At 43.6% G+C, this 17,094-nt stretch overlaps 1 long non-coding RNA gene across 1 annotated transcript; it reads right to left on the reverse strand.

Moving 5' to 3' along the window:
- Positions 1–4,683: 4,683 nt before the first annotated feature.
- Positions 4,684–6,000, reverse strand: LOC120712201. Its single transcript, XR_005690753.1, has 2 exons — positions 5,437–6,000; positions 4,684–5,379 (listed from the first exon to the last, which is right to left on the reverse strand). It is a non-coding gene; the product is annotated as an uncharacterized LOC120712201 (long non-coding RNA).
- Positions 6,001–17,094: the final 11,094 nt, after the last annotated feature.

The following is a 17,094-nucleotide window of genomic DNA, read 5'->3' on the forward strand; positions in this document are numbered from 1 at the left end:
AATTCTGTTCCTACATATGTTCAATGTGTATGAAATGACTATTTCTCCAGGCATCCGAAACGTAAACGAGGCTCCAAGAAAAGGATGGAGGGGCATACCACCATCACCTCATTGTACCCAAATGGGGAACCAAAGTCTCCCAAGGGTGCTAAGACGACAGTCGTCAATCAATGTGGGTACTATGTGCGGCAGAATATCCCCATCAGCTTCAAGCTATGGAAGAAAAGCAAAGCCACCGACAGTGATGATGACATATTGTCCCAGACACAAAAAAGGAAATGTTATGGGCAGATGTGAAATGACACTTCAGTGTTCTGGAGGAGCACGGACAACTGTTTAAGGATTGGGTCATGAAGAAGATGGCTATTGCATTTCAGATGTTCAAGAAAAACTTGAACAAAGACTACATTAAAAAGGGCCTCACCCTAGACTTTGAGAAGGACTTCAAGAATCAACGTCCTTACTGGGATGCATTTGTGCAATACAAATCGTCCGAGGACAGCGAACAGCACAAGCCATAGAGAATGCGAGCAAGAAAAAACACTTCCATCATCTTGGCCAAGGAGGTTACAAGGCGACTATTCTGAAGTGGCAGAAAATGGAAGAAGACCTTATTGCAAGAGGAATCGTACCGGCAACCTTCAACTGGCTGATGCGAGCAAAGTATTTCTTTTATGCTCACGGAGGCACATTGAACATGGAAGATGGCTCGTTTGTCACTAGCGACGCCATAAGAGAAGCGGCCAACAAGCTCGATGACGCACTCAAGGCCGTGTCAGAAGGCAGCTTCAAACCTGATAGAGAGAAAGACGAGCTGACGTATGCTCTCGGGACACCCGAACACACGGGACGCGTGTCCGAGGCATGGGCGTAGTTCCATGGAAACATGGGTTCAATGCTGACTTGGACACTTATCGAAGCCGAGCCAGAAAGAAGGCGGAACAAGCAGATAAGATGCGTGCCCTAGAAGAACAGGTAGCAGCAGTGGAACGTGCATTGGCCGCTAGCCAACAGCAACAAGATGCCAGATCAGTTGCTCACTTGGATAGTAGTCCCGGCTCCCAACGTCGTAGCAGCGTCGTTTCCACGGAGCAGCCAGCCGGAGGTCCAACCGAAGTGGGTGCGAACGAGCCACATCATCACCCTGTGGACGACATCACCGTGAGGACCCCATGCGAGCTTCTTTATCAGCAGAGGAAAAAAGAGTAAATTGGTCGCACACGGTATTGCTGAAGTACCCGTCCAAGGCGGGACAATTCATGGTGTGCAGATTCCCAAAGGATATGCTAGGGTCATGGTTGACTGAGTCGAGAGAGGATGGGAAGATCTCGACCTGGAGATCTGAAAGGACCTTAAGATGCCTAGAGGGGGGGGGGGTGAATAGGCAATCTGCAACTCAAAGACACTTAAAAACCTGTCAGACGCAGACTCAGCCCGGATACTCCGGGTTTTGTGGTCCGGAGTATCCGGATCTATGACCGGAGTCTCCAGGTATGAACAACCTGAAAAGAAACTGCAAGAATCTGTGTATGAAAAGTAGATCGAGCTAAAGTTCGAGTACCAGGGGTTCCTTAAGGTTGATATCCAACAAACAGAACTCACTAGAAACTCGTGAGCGAGTAGATCGAGCTCAAACACTAGAAAAAAAGTCTCACAAGCAAATAGCAATGAAATCAAATAAGTCAACACGAAAAAGACAAGGATTTGTTTCCCGAAGTTCACACCCGAAGGTGCTACGTCTCCGTTGAGGAAGGATTCGAGAGACGGTGCTCAAGAACCCCTATGCTCCTCTCCCAATGGCGATATCACCTCTCAAGCCCAAGGTCACTTACTATGGATTCCTCGGTGAGGAATTGAGCTTACAAACTTCTTGTGCATCTCACAATCTTGTTTGAGCAGTCACAAGCACGCCTAGCCGTCTAGGAACCCAAGGCTCCAAGAATAACAACTTGAATTCACGAGTTAGGCTAAAACCAAGTGCTCAAGAGATGGAAAGGAAGGCTCACTAGCACGAATTCTTGCTCTTGCTTGCTTCTCACTCAAATCCCTCAAAGGAATCACTCAAGAATGAAGAGAGGGGAGTGAGAGAGCTCTCTTTTGGCTATGGAAGGAGTTCAGCTCGAAGGAAAATGCAAGAGAGAGAACTGGAGGGGAGGGAGTATTTATACCCCATGACCCAAAAATAGTCGTTGGGCGAACAGTTACCCGGAGACTCCGGGTATATGACGGAGACTCCGGGCAACCCTAACTTTTCGGCCCGAGAACAGCACCCGGACACTCCGGGCAAAGGGGTCCGGAGTATCCGGCCCTATACCCGGAGTATCCGGGTTAGGCAGGATGAAAACTCAAGTTTTGCTCTTTTGAGTGTATTTTGTGGCTCTCAGATGTTTGTCTAGATTCTCTTGAGCACAATATTTAAATCGAAACCCTTGAATCAAGTCCTCTTAATAGTACGGCGTCCCTATACTCAAATTTCAAATATAAAATCTAATTCCTTGAGCATGCTTGAATTACGCCTTTTCATTTCCTTTTTGAGGGGTCATACGTCGTCTTTCGTTTCACCTATACAAACTCATCACCTGCACACATGCTCAATTACATAATTAAATATACATGTGTTTTGTCATTATACACCAAAACCCACTTAGGGGCCTAGATCACTTTCAAGATCCATGGAGGCGATGGATAAGAGGAACTAGGACATGCCCTCTATACTTGGATCTTATGGAACAAGTAATACATAAGATTTGAGCAAGGGGCCATAGAGTCTGCATCATCGGGTAGGTCACTTGGTGAAGAAACGGACCCCAGCGTGCATCCGCCGTCAACAGCCGCACCCCGAGACCCTAGCGTGGAACCGCCGTCACCGACCACTGCCGACCGAGACCACAACATGGAGCCACCGTCGTCGGCCGGTGCCCGAGACCCTAGTCCATCGCCTACGCCACCTGCACCTCCACCTTCACCTCTGGCAAAGAAGTAGAAGAAATCATCATCTGCTTGGGTCCCGCCACCACCGCCTCCTAGGCCAAAGAGGATGGAATGGAAAAAAAAAGAGAAGCATGAGCCAAAGAAGTTAGGATGTGACATGACTCCTAAAGAATTGGATGCATATGTTGGCAAGGAGGTTCATGATCACTTCAAGCCAAAGAAGCCTGAGCCCAAGGTGCTAGTGGATTTAGCAGCCAAGAAGTTCTTTCTTGCAATGATGTGCCAAACAAAGGAAAAAGAACCACTATCGGACTATGACCGCCCGATTACAAAATCATGGCAGAAAAAGAGTAATCGTTGGTACAACCAAGTCCCCCATCTCGGCGAACAACCCAAACAAAGGGTACCCGATTTAAAGGTCCTTTCAAAAGAGGATGAAGCAATTGCACAGTTTGTGGCTGAAATCGGGCTCTCAAAACTCAGCTACAAGGGAAAGAAAAAGTCCCAGTTCACGAAGGAGCAGGCAGAAAACCATTTGTACTGGGGAACCTCTTATGTGGCCAGAGTTGATTGACAGGCTACCAACGAGAATGCGTGGGTTGCATAAATGGTACATGAAATATTCTTCAGAGGGAAATATTATGTCTGCTGCTCGCATTAAAGATAGCCATTTCCATTGGGGGATGGACGACGTATGGATCGAACTTGAAAATCTATAGGATCTATACCATCAAGATGCTCTAGATAAGTCCCTCCTCAGTGCATTCTGGCTGCATGTAAGTGTTTCCTCTCTCATTTCTATACTCTCTAGCTACACTAAGTATGTAGTTTCTCATCCCGTCCTTCTATTTCTAATCGTGTAGGATGAAAGTGCAAAAATGCAGAAAAAGGGGATCTACAACATCGGCTTCATTAATCCACATGTCGTAAATGAGGACTCAATACGCAAATGGTCAAATCGCACCAAGAATATTATATTCACGGTCATGGATAGGCAGCACACTTGCACATTCATTCTATTGCCGTAAAACTTCTAGTGAGTCCTTTAAATTTTTACATCACTTCAATTTACTGTACAAATTTGAGTGAGTCCTTTAACTTCTTTTCATCGCTTCAATTTCAACAGCTTCCACTGGATCTTGCTCTCTAAACACATATGAGTCGCGACAACGCCTTCTAATCTTTATATCAAAACTGACTTTCCGGTACGGATACATATCGCGCATCTAATGTGATTTCATTAAACGTCATGAATATTTCATAACCCAACATATCTATATAGTGTTTGAGACAGGAGCAAGAAACCAACCTATGTGGTTACTATGTATGTGAGCACATACATTGTTTTTGCTCCTCCAGCAAGAGGATGACACAATAACAATTCGATGTACGTGTTACATTAATAACAATTTCTTGCATTTAAGTCCATGCAGGTACTAATTGAAAATTTTGGTGTTTGCACTAGACAGATTTGGCGTATGAATGAGGACCTCATTGAACCGGAAAGAATTAGGGCAATTCAAGAATCACTCTATGGATTCCTGATAGATGAGGTCATAAATCAAAAAGGAGAATTTTATTCGGATCAAAGGATAAGCGTGGCTCAACTTGATAGAAACAAGCGCAGGGACGACAACAACAACGACGAAGACGACTAGTATTATTCTCCTTTTTGGATACTTGCGCAAAAAACTAATGACCCTGTATACTTAGCTTGTAAATATTTTTGTAATCCAAATTGCACTACTATTATAAGTAATTGTAATTAATGAAGTGTATATCAATATAATATATATAATTGCTTTTGCTTTGCGCGAACAAATATATATAAATGCTAGATACGAATACAAATACGCAAATAACTACAAATACGAATACTAATTAACTAAAACTAAAATAAAAAGAGGAGAAACATGATTAAAAGGAAAAAAACAAAAAAACACTTAGTACTGGTTGGTAAAACCAACCGGTACAAACCTGCTACACCAGGAGTGGCGATGTAGCATACAGTTTAGTACCAGTTGGTAGTACCGGTCGGCCTGGCCGGTACTAAATGCTGGCACATTTAGTACTGACCGGGCGGTACCGGTCAGAAAACCGGTACAAACCGGGGATTCTCGAACGGTACTAAAGCCCTCTTTTCTAGTAGTGGATTGTGCCTCATCATCATGTTCTTCAAACCTTGGGCTCTATATGAAACATTAGAATTAAAAGAATTTGAAGAACAAATGTTAAGAAATATAGCACACTAACACTCTGAAACCTAAATTGTGTATAGCACCACCGCTATTCTGTACATGATTTCCACATCACGCCTTGCCATCCTTTCCTCTTCTTTTGCCATCAGGCAAAATATTCTCCCATGGGCAGAGCCTGGATTTCATCACTTGATAGCAATGAAGTTACATGTAGCCCATCAGTCCCCTGCACGGGGGGATTCAGAGCAAACTGCAGAGCCTGGGATTATTTGACATCACAAAAATAAATGCTTAATCTGAGGCTTACTGAATCCTGATGGGGAGTAGTCCTAATGGGGCAGCTGCGTTTGGGAGGTCTCCCGAGATGGCGCCAGCGTAGAGGCTTTCTGCATCGGGGCGAACCTGCACCAGGGCGGCGTGGGGGTGGCGGCATCGTGGAGGCGGCACTGGCGGGGTCTGCTGCGTTGGAGCGCAGCAGTGCTAGGGCGTGTGGGGGCGGAGACCTTCTGGCGGCGTCGGGGCCGCCGCAGCCTCTCGACGTGGCGCTGGGGGCTGCAGCAGCCTCGCCAGGCACCAGGGCGGCACGGCGACCTGCAAGGGAGAAGGAGAGCGGCGGTCTGCAGGGAGATGGGCGTCCTAATGAAGATTTGGAGCGGCGGTCCTGCTGTGATTCTGGAAAAGGGGGAGTGTGCGAAGCAGATCTGGGAGGCGGGGAACCCGGCGCGCACGGTAATTTGGGGAAGATGAGGATGGGGTGGCTCGCCAGTGGGATTCGGTGAACTGTATGAGGCAGCATAGGGTTATTGACCTATGGGCCTCTTCTCAAAATATGTGCGCGAGAATTGGGCGGGGAGGCGCGCGTGGAGAAGGAAATGTGCTACCGTAGATAGGCCGACTGATGGTCCGTAGTACATATTTTATTTTGATTTACCGATAGACAGTTGATCGACAAATCTAAATTGATATACCGTCCCATGATCGCTCGGGCAAACTAAAAATACCGACTAATGGTCTGTTGGAAACCTATATGACCAATCATTTGTCGGTAATTCTCTATTTATAACGACAGATGTCTGACGCTATATTGCAGTTGTGATATAGTGAGATGAACATCAACCTAGTGGTAGGGGTTTATTACTAACCATTTCCAAGTGTTGGTAAGTATTGGTATGTAGGTGTAATAAGGGAGAAAACACATCTCAAGAATAGGGAAACACACTCCTCAATCCATGACAAAAGGTATCAACCAATCATAGCGTGCCATTCAGCCTCACATGGATCCATGGGCCCATCAGAGCATGCTACTGACTTAGGAAAATGTGGAATCAGGCATAACCGAGCTAAGGGCCCACCTAGTAGTCATCTAACCAAACATGAGCCGGGTTGGAGCCATAACCTAGTCGGCCGACCACCCCGGTCGGCCGACCTATGGTTAACGCCACTGACCTTAACCTTTTATGTGGTGCTTCCTCATTGGTCCTAGATGTCGGTTCCAAGCGCAAGAGCTCCAATCTCGGACGAGGACACCATTACCCCCTCTATAAATATGACGGGAGGGGCTACCATTTGAGACACACCACCAAGTGAAGATCACTTCTCAAGTAGAGCTTTGGGCTCCATTGCGGGCTAGGTGCTCCTTAGTTAGTGCCTTGGAGTAGAGAGAGAATGAGGGGGAAGCTCGGGAGAAGTGTCGGGGTATCAGCACTGCCCCATCTTGCACCTTATGGATGCTGCTACATTATCTTTTGATCGTTTGCTCCTCCAAGGTTTCCCTATCTAGTAGATGCAGGTCCTTCAACCATGCAGTCAGTCGACGCTTGTACTCTCTCATGATCTAATCATCTGAGTGGCCATTACTTTCTGCACGAATCATGCTCAAGTGTTGATTGACTAAAGGTATCATTATCGCGAGGTGCTACAAGATGCTATAATGTGATTGTTGCACACCTTTGAAATCTTTGTCGATGAAGATTTTCCTTCCAACTGTGTCCACACCTTCCAACCGCCCCAAAAATCGTGGAATAGGCAAACCAAGGGACACATTATCCTTTAGGTAACCTAGGAAAGACTATTGTATCCCTTTGTCATGGACCCCACAGGATGAGCACGATTCAGTATGTACCGGTTGAGGATGGACATAAAATGCTCATACATCTACATTTCATGTAGGTAAAGTGGACCAAGTGCCCGCATCTAATCGACAACGTGAATCATTAGGTGTTTGGTTATTTCAAAAAAAACCCTGGAGGGAAGCACATCTCCAGCTGCGTCATAGTCTCCCCAATGAATTCTTTGAGATCCTGTAACTCATCTTCGTCGATCACCTTTTGTGAAATCCTATTGAAGAAGAAACACAATCAGATGATTTACCATCTTTACATATACTGGATTGATCGCTTTGGTTGCAATCGGGAGGAACAACGTCAGCAATACATGACAATCATGATAGTTATAGCCTGACAGATCTTTCATTGAGACTAGTTTCCTTATGTTCGATGTGAAACGACTCGGGACTCTGATCCCTCTTAAGCTCCCGCACATTGCCTTCTTCTCATCATGTGTCAAGTTGTAGCTAGTTGGGGGGGAGTTGATATCTGTCATTCCCTTTATCCATAGGGTGAGGATCTTGTCTTATCTTCATGGTTACCAAGTCCTGTCATGACTTCAAGGTATCCTTTGTTTTTCCTGATGTCTCTAGGAGGAGCCCAATTGTGTTACCAAACACATTCTTCTTCAAGTGCATACCATCGATTGCATGGCGGACCTCAAGTCCTTTGTTTTTGCTGATGTCTCTAGGAGGAGCCCAATTGTGTTACCAAACACATTCTTCTTCAAGTGCATACCATCGATTGCATGGCGGACCTCAAGATCCGCCCAATATGGCATGTACTTATAGAAGATGGATTGTTTCTTGAATGGTATGCCGTCGATAGGTACCTTATCTCTCTTTCTCTTCTTCCCATCTTCCTTCTTCTTCCCATAAATGACCTGGACATTCCGTACCATATTGAAAACATAGTGCCCATCTCATTGTATTAGAGCAGAACGGAATTCAGTCTTGCCATCAAAATGATTATAGAACTTCTTACTTCGGTACCTATGTCCTTCCACCAAGAAGCGTCTGTACCCAAGGTAAACTACCTTTCGAGAACCTTCAAGGAAAGACAATATGGTGTCATCCACACACACACTGTGTATCCCGTCATACTTTTGATCTATCCTGACAGGACAAACAATGCCTAGTAATCATGGATGGTGACGAATATAATGGCTCTAAGATTAAAGGACTATCGTGCAAAACCATCAAAGATATTGATACCCTCCTTCCATAAAGTTTCCATCTCTTGCATCAGAGGCTCAAGAAAAACATCTATATCGATGTCAGGATGCTTGGGGCTCTATATAAGGACGGATAGTAAAAGATACTTCCTCTTCTGGCACAACCATGTAGGCAGGTTGTACATTGTCAGTATCACTGGCCATGTGCTATGGGTGCTACTTCTTTCACCAAACGAATTCATTCCATCGGTACTCAACAATATTTCTCAGGTCATTCCCAAATTCCATATAGTACTTCTCATCGAATTCCTTCCATTGCTGAGCATCAGCTAGATGTCAGAGCTTTTCGTCACCCTTCTTGTGCTTATCTGAATCCCACCATCGCATCAGCTTACTATCCTTTGGGTTCGAGCAGAAATGCCTCAGACAATCAGAAACTGGGAGATACCATATAATCATTGCACAAATTCTGCTCTGCTTCTCAGAATTGCCTAAAGTAGCCTCGTTTGGCTCAACAGAGGCACCATTATTCTTCGTCGTGCTCCCTTTATTCACATTGGTTGGACCTTAATTGTCATCACCACAGTAACCAACATTGTTTTTGTACCGACTTGCAGAACATACGGGACATTTCTTCAAGTCTTTGAAAGTATCCCCACGATACAAAATACAATAATTTGGACATGCGTGAATTCTTTCCACACCCATCGTGAACGAGCTAACAAGCTTCGTAGCTCGGTATGTGATGGCTGGCACTTTACATGGATTTGGAAGCAACCAAGTCAAGATACACAATAGATCATTAAGTCTACCATCTGACCAACTATGTTTAGCCTTCAGAGTCAACAGCTCAAGTATGAAATGAAGCACGGTCCAGTGTTTCGGGCTTCCCTTCGATCTGTCATAAATAAGCTCCTCTGCTGATTTTCTCACTGTCTTGAAGTTTGCTAACCCCCGGGCACTAGCAACTAATACTTCCTCTTTGGTGTGGCGCAACAACTGACCGAGAAAGTCACCATCGTCAAGTTCATCATCACTACTATCACCATCCATGGGACAGTCGACATCATCACCACGAGATCCACCAACCTCATCATCATCATCATTGTCGACACCATCATCATCTCCATGAAAATAAGAATGAATCATTCAGTCAAACTCCTCGTCTTGTATGATATGATCCAGTGGATTATCCGCCGGAGGTGGAGCATCCGTCTCGCCATGTTCCTTCTAGATCGTGTAGTCCTCAACAAAATCAATCACCATCACATGTGATCTGATTGTAAATGGATCGTTGAATACTCTCAAATTCTTGCAAGCATTGCATGGGCAAGGCATGAACTGTGTCTTCTCATTTCTTGCGTGGGTCTCCGCAACTTGAATGAATTTATTAAGGTCTCCACAGAAATAGGCGTCTGTCCTTTTTGCATTGTACATCCGTGTCCTATCCATATCTAAACAGTAACAAATAATTTAAATGGATTAAAACAAGCAACTATTTATGTAAATAATTAGGAAAAATATAAATTCTTTTCTCAAAGGATAATAACAAAAAATGCCATAAAAATATACTTCTCTATAAGCATAGATATTGAAAAAGGTAAGTTAAATAGTACTAAATAAGAAAATAAAAATCAAACCTATTATTGTACCACAATATCTTGTGAAAAAATCTATCATGCATGTGTGTAAAAATAGGGGAAAAAACAAATCTTCTTCTCTCTCCTCCATAGATCTAGTAAGTAATTTACTTAGGAATGTGGCTAAAACATATAGATCTAGTTCAAATGATTAGATAATCTTGTTCTCCTACTAGATTAACACAACTTCATCCAAAAGTTTGAGGCAAATCGTGTTTTAAATGGATAATCCACACCATGGAGATCTAGAGCTAGTTAGAGATAAAGAGAGCTTCATTTGAGCCACAAATCTAACAAAAGAGCTTAGGAATGGCAATGAGTTAGTGTCAACTTACCTCCTAAAGCCCCAAACTTCAAGGAAACACTACTATTGAAAAGCTTTCTAGGGGCGGGTAAAATCCTATTTATAGGGGCGGACGGCGCATCCGCCCCTGATTTCCGCTGCTGAAAATAGTTGTTTGCAGGGGCAAGTGCATTACCCGCCCCTGAAAATGTATTTCCAGGGTCGGGCTACCCCCTGGGCCGCCCTGGATACTGATTTTCAGGGGCGGTCCACCCTCCAACCCGCCCCTAGAAATGGGTTAGGGGCCCGCCCTGAAAATCTGTTTCCAGGGGCGGGTGAGGGGGTGGCCCGGCCTTGGAAATGTTTTTTCGAGCCCGCAAAAAAATCAGCGATTTAAATTTTGGATTCCTGCTATATTGTTCTATCAAGCTAGTTCTGTCGACGGGAAACATTTCATAAATATAAATAAATACAAAGACAAAATTAAATCTTGTGATAAACCACACACATGTATCATTACAAAGCATATATAACTAATATAGTACATCATTAAAATTGTAGCTCAAATGCATGTTTTTCTCCTATTTACCGACGCTACTAGAGGAGGCACCATGCTTCTTGTTCTCCCACTCACGAAGACCAAGATATTTAGTCTCTATTGATAATTCGCTGTGTTTATCATAAAATGTCCCCCTCGGGTTGATCACCTCATGCATGATGAAATGGCATAAATCGGCGAGTACTTCTAGAAGTTGTTTCTCATGAAGTTGCCCAGAGTTTCTTGGGGGATTGTCCTATAATTAATGAGAATACATGGAAGAAGTAAGCAAGTGTTAGATAAGTTGTGTATCTCCCTTGCACCCTGAGATGCTCACACAAGTAATACCCGCAGTACACGGAGCAAGCAGGTTGCTTGTGGCACGGGAAGTTTGTGCGTAGAGTCATTTCTTTATCCTTCTCAGGGGGATGATCACCTCCTAATTTAATGTATTCATGCTAAGCCCTATTTGGAAAAAAAGAAGCGTGAAGTTAGTTTTTAAATGCATATTATATATGCGAAATTTTACATGATGTACGCATGAAGCATAATAAGTGCACTAACATTCTGAGAATGAATAAGAAATCCTTGTATTTGCTCGTTGGATACGAGGACTCTTCCAATCTTGGGTTGTGGTGCAAAAGCAATCCAGTGATTTCTGCAAAATATAATATGTATGATTTTTAGCTATGAACCGGAGCAAGTGTATATTGTAACAAATGTTTAAAGTTGAAGTACCTAATGTTGTTTGGCGTAAAAATGCAATCAACGTCATCTTCCCATTTTTTGATCATCATTGCTATGTATGCCGCCACCATCTTCATGGCCTCTTTCAGTTGTATTTTTTGTTCCTTAGCTATTTCCGCAGGCGTTTGACAATTCTTGAATATATCATGGTTTTCTTTCCACGTATTTGGCCCGTTGTGCTTGGACTTATAAATTGCTTGAGGATCAAGATACTTGATCCTTCTACCTAAGACATATGCATCACTTGTTTGCATCCTGTAGAATATAATATACGACAATTAATTAGATATGTATATATATAGTAATTAAGGCAATAGCATAGAAGAAATTCAGTATCAATGAGGCACTTACATGCACCATAGTCTAACCATTTCGATGTCAAGTTCTTTGAGGCAGGATATAGTGTGGATGTCACTAAAATCGAACAAGACATCAGTGATGCCAGGACCTGCAGGTCCATATACTTGGGAATAGTACAGAGCAGATATGGTACGAAGCCCAAGTCTGCATGCCCTGATGTACCAATTATGCATCCACTGCATTTCACTTGGAACAACCATGAGGCACCAATGTTGGAGCTCCTTAAATATCCATTTTATTATACAATTAGGAGATGTTTTGGTAATTTCTTCGGGATGATTCATGTACTAACCCGCCACTTGGCACCCGAACTTGACCGTTTTCGATTTTGTCCTGGATTTTGGAGCATGTTGTGTTTTGGCAGGAAATTGGACATTTTCGGAGATGTTTTGACGCATGGTCACAACTAGGCTAAGATGAGGAATAAGGAGAAGAGGCCGCACGCGAAAGATAGGACCGAAAGGGGCTAGAAATGGCCCAGGCCGGCCGGCCTGGGGCCCTCTGAGCCAGCCGGCCTAGCCCATTCCGGGGCCCAATCGGCCTCAATTTTCTTCAGCGCGAAGTATGTGTCAACCCTAATCTGTGTTTTACCAAAACCACCGAGCAGAACCGCCTATATGTACCCCGAAGCCTCTGTCAAAGAGGAGGGGGGTAGAGAATCGAAGGATCGCAGAGAGATTCGGAAGAGAGCATCCAGAGATGAGTTTCAGAGATCCATTCGAGTTAGACACAAGAGAAAGGCGACACTGGAGGCCTCATCATCCCTCGGCGCCGCTGCAAGTTGGAGGACAGCAAGGGATCCATCCCTTGCCGGAGATTTCGTCACCATGATCGACTACGCTTCACTTAGCTTCATGGGGTAAAGTCCTCATTTGTTCATGGGATTGTAAGGAGATCTTGAGTTGTAATTGCCAAATCCTTTATGAGATTGATCTATCACGATTCTTGTTGATGATGCTTTGATGCCTAATAGTTCACGACTTAGCTTTGGGTTTGCTTTGCTCTTGCATGGTTTACTTAGATTACATCAACTATCGTGTTCTTGTTGATTCGTTACCGATTATCCTCGTGTAGTGACAGTATGCAGGAGGGAAAGGTTTTGATCTTGGACCACACCTTTGGTAGATTAGATCCGTTCTTCGTTGCTTGGCGATTACACCTCTAGTGATCCTAGACCCTATGGGCAAATGCTCTTCATATCTTGTGCACAAACCTATCATTGCTCACTAGTCTAGATTGGATTAGATTGGTTAGATTAGATCTATTTCACACTCAATCACTCAATATAGATCTTTTACCAATATCATTAGTGCTTAGTTAAGCATAGTAATACACTTGTTCCGTGGATTGATAAACCTTGGGGGAATACTCTAAGGGAAAAGCTACACGATCCGTGCGCTTGCGGTACGTAAATTGGCACTCTAAGGAGCATCAACAAGCTTTTCTGGCGCCGTTGCCGGGGAACAAGCTATTTTGCTTTGTTTAACTTTGTATTAATTTTGTTGGTTACTAACACCTAACCTTTTCCCTAGAAATTTTTTGTTTTCTTGTTTTTGTTTTGATTGTCTAGATGGCCCATCTCATTCAACACGTGGAGGAAGGAGAAAAATCACTAAGGGATTATGTAAGCCCGCGATCGGAGGACTTCGACATGCAAAACTCATATTCGGTGTTGCGAGCCACCGAGTACGAGATCAAGACTCAAATCATCAAGATGGCGGCGGCAAACCCCTTTAGAGGAGATGAGACGGACAACCCATATAGACATATCAAGTGGTTCACAATGCTATGCAACACAGTACAACAAGACGGAGTTCCGCTAGCTTGGTTTAGATGGAATCTTTTCCCATACTCACTTGCGGAAGAAGTGAGAAGATGGTTTTCACTTGCATCCTTCGAGGTAAAAGGAAATTGGGATGACTTGATGAAGAAATTTTGCTAGCGGTTCTTTCCTTTAAGTAAGGTTCAACATATTCGGAAGCAAGTGATCAACTTCATGCAAGGAGAAGAAGAAGGGATAGGTCAAGCATGTGATAGATTCAATGGATTGATTGAACAAGGACCGAAGCTCGGATTTTCCGGTGAAGTACTCTTGCATACCTTTTACTTTTCCCTAACCCCCGAGTGCATGCAATTTGTTCAAATGTGTGCAGGAGGAGATCTCATGGAGAAAACACTCACGGAAGCCGCCCAACTCCTACAAAAAATCAGCAAGGGTGCGGCCATGCGAAGAGATTGGGAAAAACGATGTTCGGCAAGCTCCGAGGAAGAATCTCAAGTGCGGGTGCTTGCTGAAATTTTCAGAAAAGAGACATCGGAAGTGAGGGAAGAACAACCGAAGCATGGGAAAGTCATAGAGACAAACCACGATGAAGAAGCATCGATCCGGAGTGCAACGAAAGACGACCCGGAAAAGAAAAGAAGAACCTTGGGCACCGCCAAATCGCTAAGGGAATTCGAGTAAATGGATTGGATACCAATTGACTTCGGAAGATTGTTTGACAAAGCAAGACCGCATCCAAATCAGCGAGGAATGGCAAAGGTGATAGTGGAAGACTTCCCGCCGGATAATCACACGGGGTATACATTTGGCAAGGAATCGGCCGGTGATATTATTCAGAAACTTTTTGAAGAAAAAGAGGAAGAGATTGACTTGGACGAAGTGCTGGAGGTCAAAAGGATCAAGGGAGTAAAATCGGAATCATCACCCTACGCACACATAGCCCAAGTATATGCGATTGGAAGTGATCAAGGCGAAGGTAATCCATCACCCACACCTCGTGTTGATTGCATGATAGACGGAACAAAATGTTGCAATGTTCTATGTGACGTTGGCGCCCATGTTAGTGTGATGAGTTCCAAGGTTTATGTTGAGCTTTTTAACGAAACACCAGACCTAGATGCTACAATCATTAAATTGATCATGGGTGATGGTAGATTAATCAAACCACTAGGAGTGCTTAGAAATCTAAATGTTGCTATAACGGGTAAAAAAATTCCTACCGACTTTTTTGTGATTAATGCTAGTGATGATGAGCATGAAGGCATAATCCTTGGAAAACCCTTTCTCAAATTAGTAAATGCAGTTCTAGATGTTGGAAAAGGGATTGTCATTTTTGATCTAGATGGAGAAAATCGCACATTCGAATTTCATTCGAAACTGTCTTTTGCTTCACCTCTACCTCTTGATAACGAAGAGGTAGAGAGCATTCGTTCCATTGATTCTTTCAGGGATCCTCTCCAACGCGCTTTGGAGAATGTAGACGCTCAAGATGATCAAGACGAAGAACTAGTGGAAACAATGGAAGAGTTGAAGCCGCAACACGGGAATTTGGAGGAAGAAAAATTTGAAGACATTGGAGAGTTAGATCAAGAAGAGGATGGTGCGCCCGATGTTGAGATGAAGCCACTCCCCAAGGGATTGAAATATGAATTTTTGGGAGATGGCAAGACTTTTCCGGTGATTATTAGCGACGAATTGAGCTAGAAAGAGACGGAGAAGTTGCTGAATTTATTAAAGAAGCATAAAAAGGTGATCGGCTACTTGATTAATGACATGAAAGGTATTAGCCCCGCTTTTTGCACACATCGTATATAACTCGAGGAGCAATACAAGCCGGTCATAGAGCATCAAAGATGGTTGAGCCATGCTATGCGTGATGTGGTGAAGAAGGAGGTTATCAAATTGTTGAATGCCAGAATAATATACCCCGTGCCACATAGTGAATGGGTAAGCCCCGTGCATTGCGTTCCGAAGAAAGGAGGACTCATGGTTGTGAAAAATGAGAAGGAGCAATTGATACCGCAAAGAACCATCACGGGATGGAGGATGTGCATCGATTATAGAAAATTGAATAAAGCAATGAGGAAGGATCATTTTCCACTACTATTCATTGACGAGATGCTAGAAAGGTTGGCAAAACATTCACACTTTTGTTACCTTGATGGATACTCGGGATTCTTCCAAATACCTATTCATCCGGATGATCAACATAAGACCACGTTTACTTGCCCGTATGGAACTTTTGCATATCGAAGGATGCCTTTTGGATTGTGCAACGCACCCGCTTCTTTTCAAAGGTGCATGATGGCTATATTTTCAGATTTCATAGAAGAGATTATGGAGGTATTCATGGATGATTTCTCGGTGCATGGTACTAGCTTTGAAAATTGCTTGGCAAATTTGGAGAAAGTTCTTAAAAGATGTGGAGAGGTTGATCTTGTGCTTAATTTGGAGAAGTGTCATTTCATGGGGAAAGAAGGAATTGTCCTCGGCCATGTTATCTCCGAGAGAGGGATAGAGGTGGACAAAGCAAAGATAGAAACCGTGGAAAAATTGCCACCACCTACGGATATCAAATCTTTGAGGAGCTTCCTCGGTCATGCCGGATTCTATAGGAGGTTCATAAAGGATTTTTCAAAAATCACCAAGCCATTGACACAACTTCTCCAAAAAGATGTGGAATACACCTTCGATAGTGATTGTCTTCACGCCTTTTGAACACTCAAGCAATCTCTCATAAGTGCTCCTATCATGCAACCTCCGGATTGGAATCTACCTTTTGAAATCATGTGTGATGCAAGCGACTACGCCGTAGGAGCCGTTCTTGGAGAAAGGAAAGAGGGGAAGGTAAATGCTATCTACTACGCAAGCAAGACTCTCAATGAAGCCCAACTTAATTATGCAACAACAGAGAAAGAATTACTTGCCGTGGTATTCGCCTTCGAAAAATTTAGATCATACATAATAAATTCAAAGGTGATAGTTTATATCGACCATGCGGCAATCAAGTATCTCTTGTCCAAGAAAGATGCTAAGCCACGCTTGATTCGATGGATCCTATTGCTACAAGAATTCGATGTGGAGATAAGGGACAAGAAAGGGGCAGAAAATGTTGTGGCCGGCCACCTATCAAGGATGAACCATGGAGATGATGGAAAAGAACCTATCGAGGATCAAATGAGAGATGATCACCTATATAGAATTCTCGACAAAGATAGTTGGATGAATGAAATAATAAGGGCAATAAAAGGGATGCCCTTGGATCACTTGGACAAGAATGCAAAGAAAAGAGTGATCGCGGAAAGAAGAAAATACTATTGGGATCCACCATACTT

This window comes from Panicum virgatum, chromosome 6K (genome assembly GCF_016808335.1).
Source record: "Panicum virgatum strain AP13 chromosome 6K, P.virgatum_v5, whole genome shotgun sequence".
Taxonomy (NCBI): Eukaryota; Viridiplantae; Streptophyta; class Magnoliopsida; order Poales; family Poaceae; genus Panicum; species Panicum virgatum.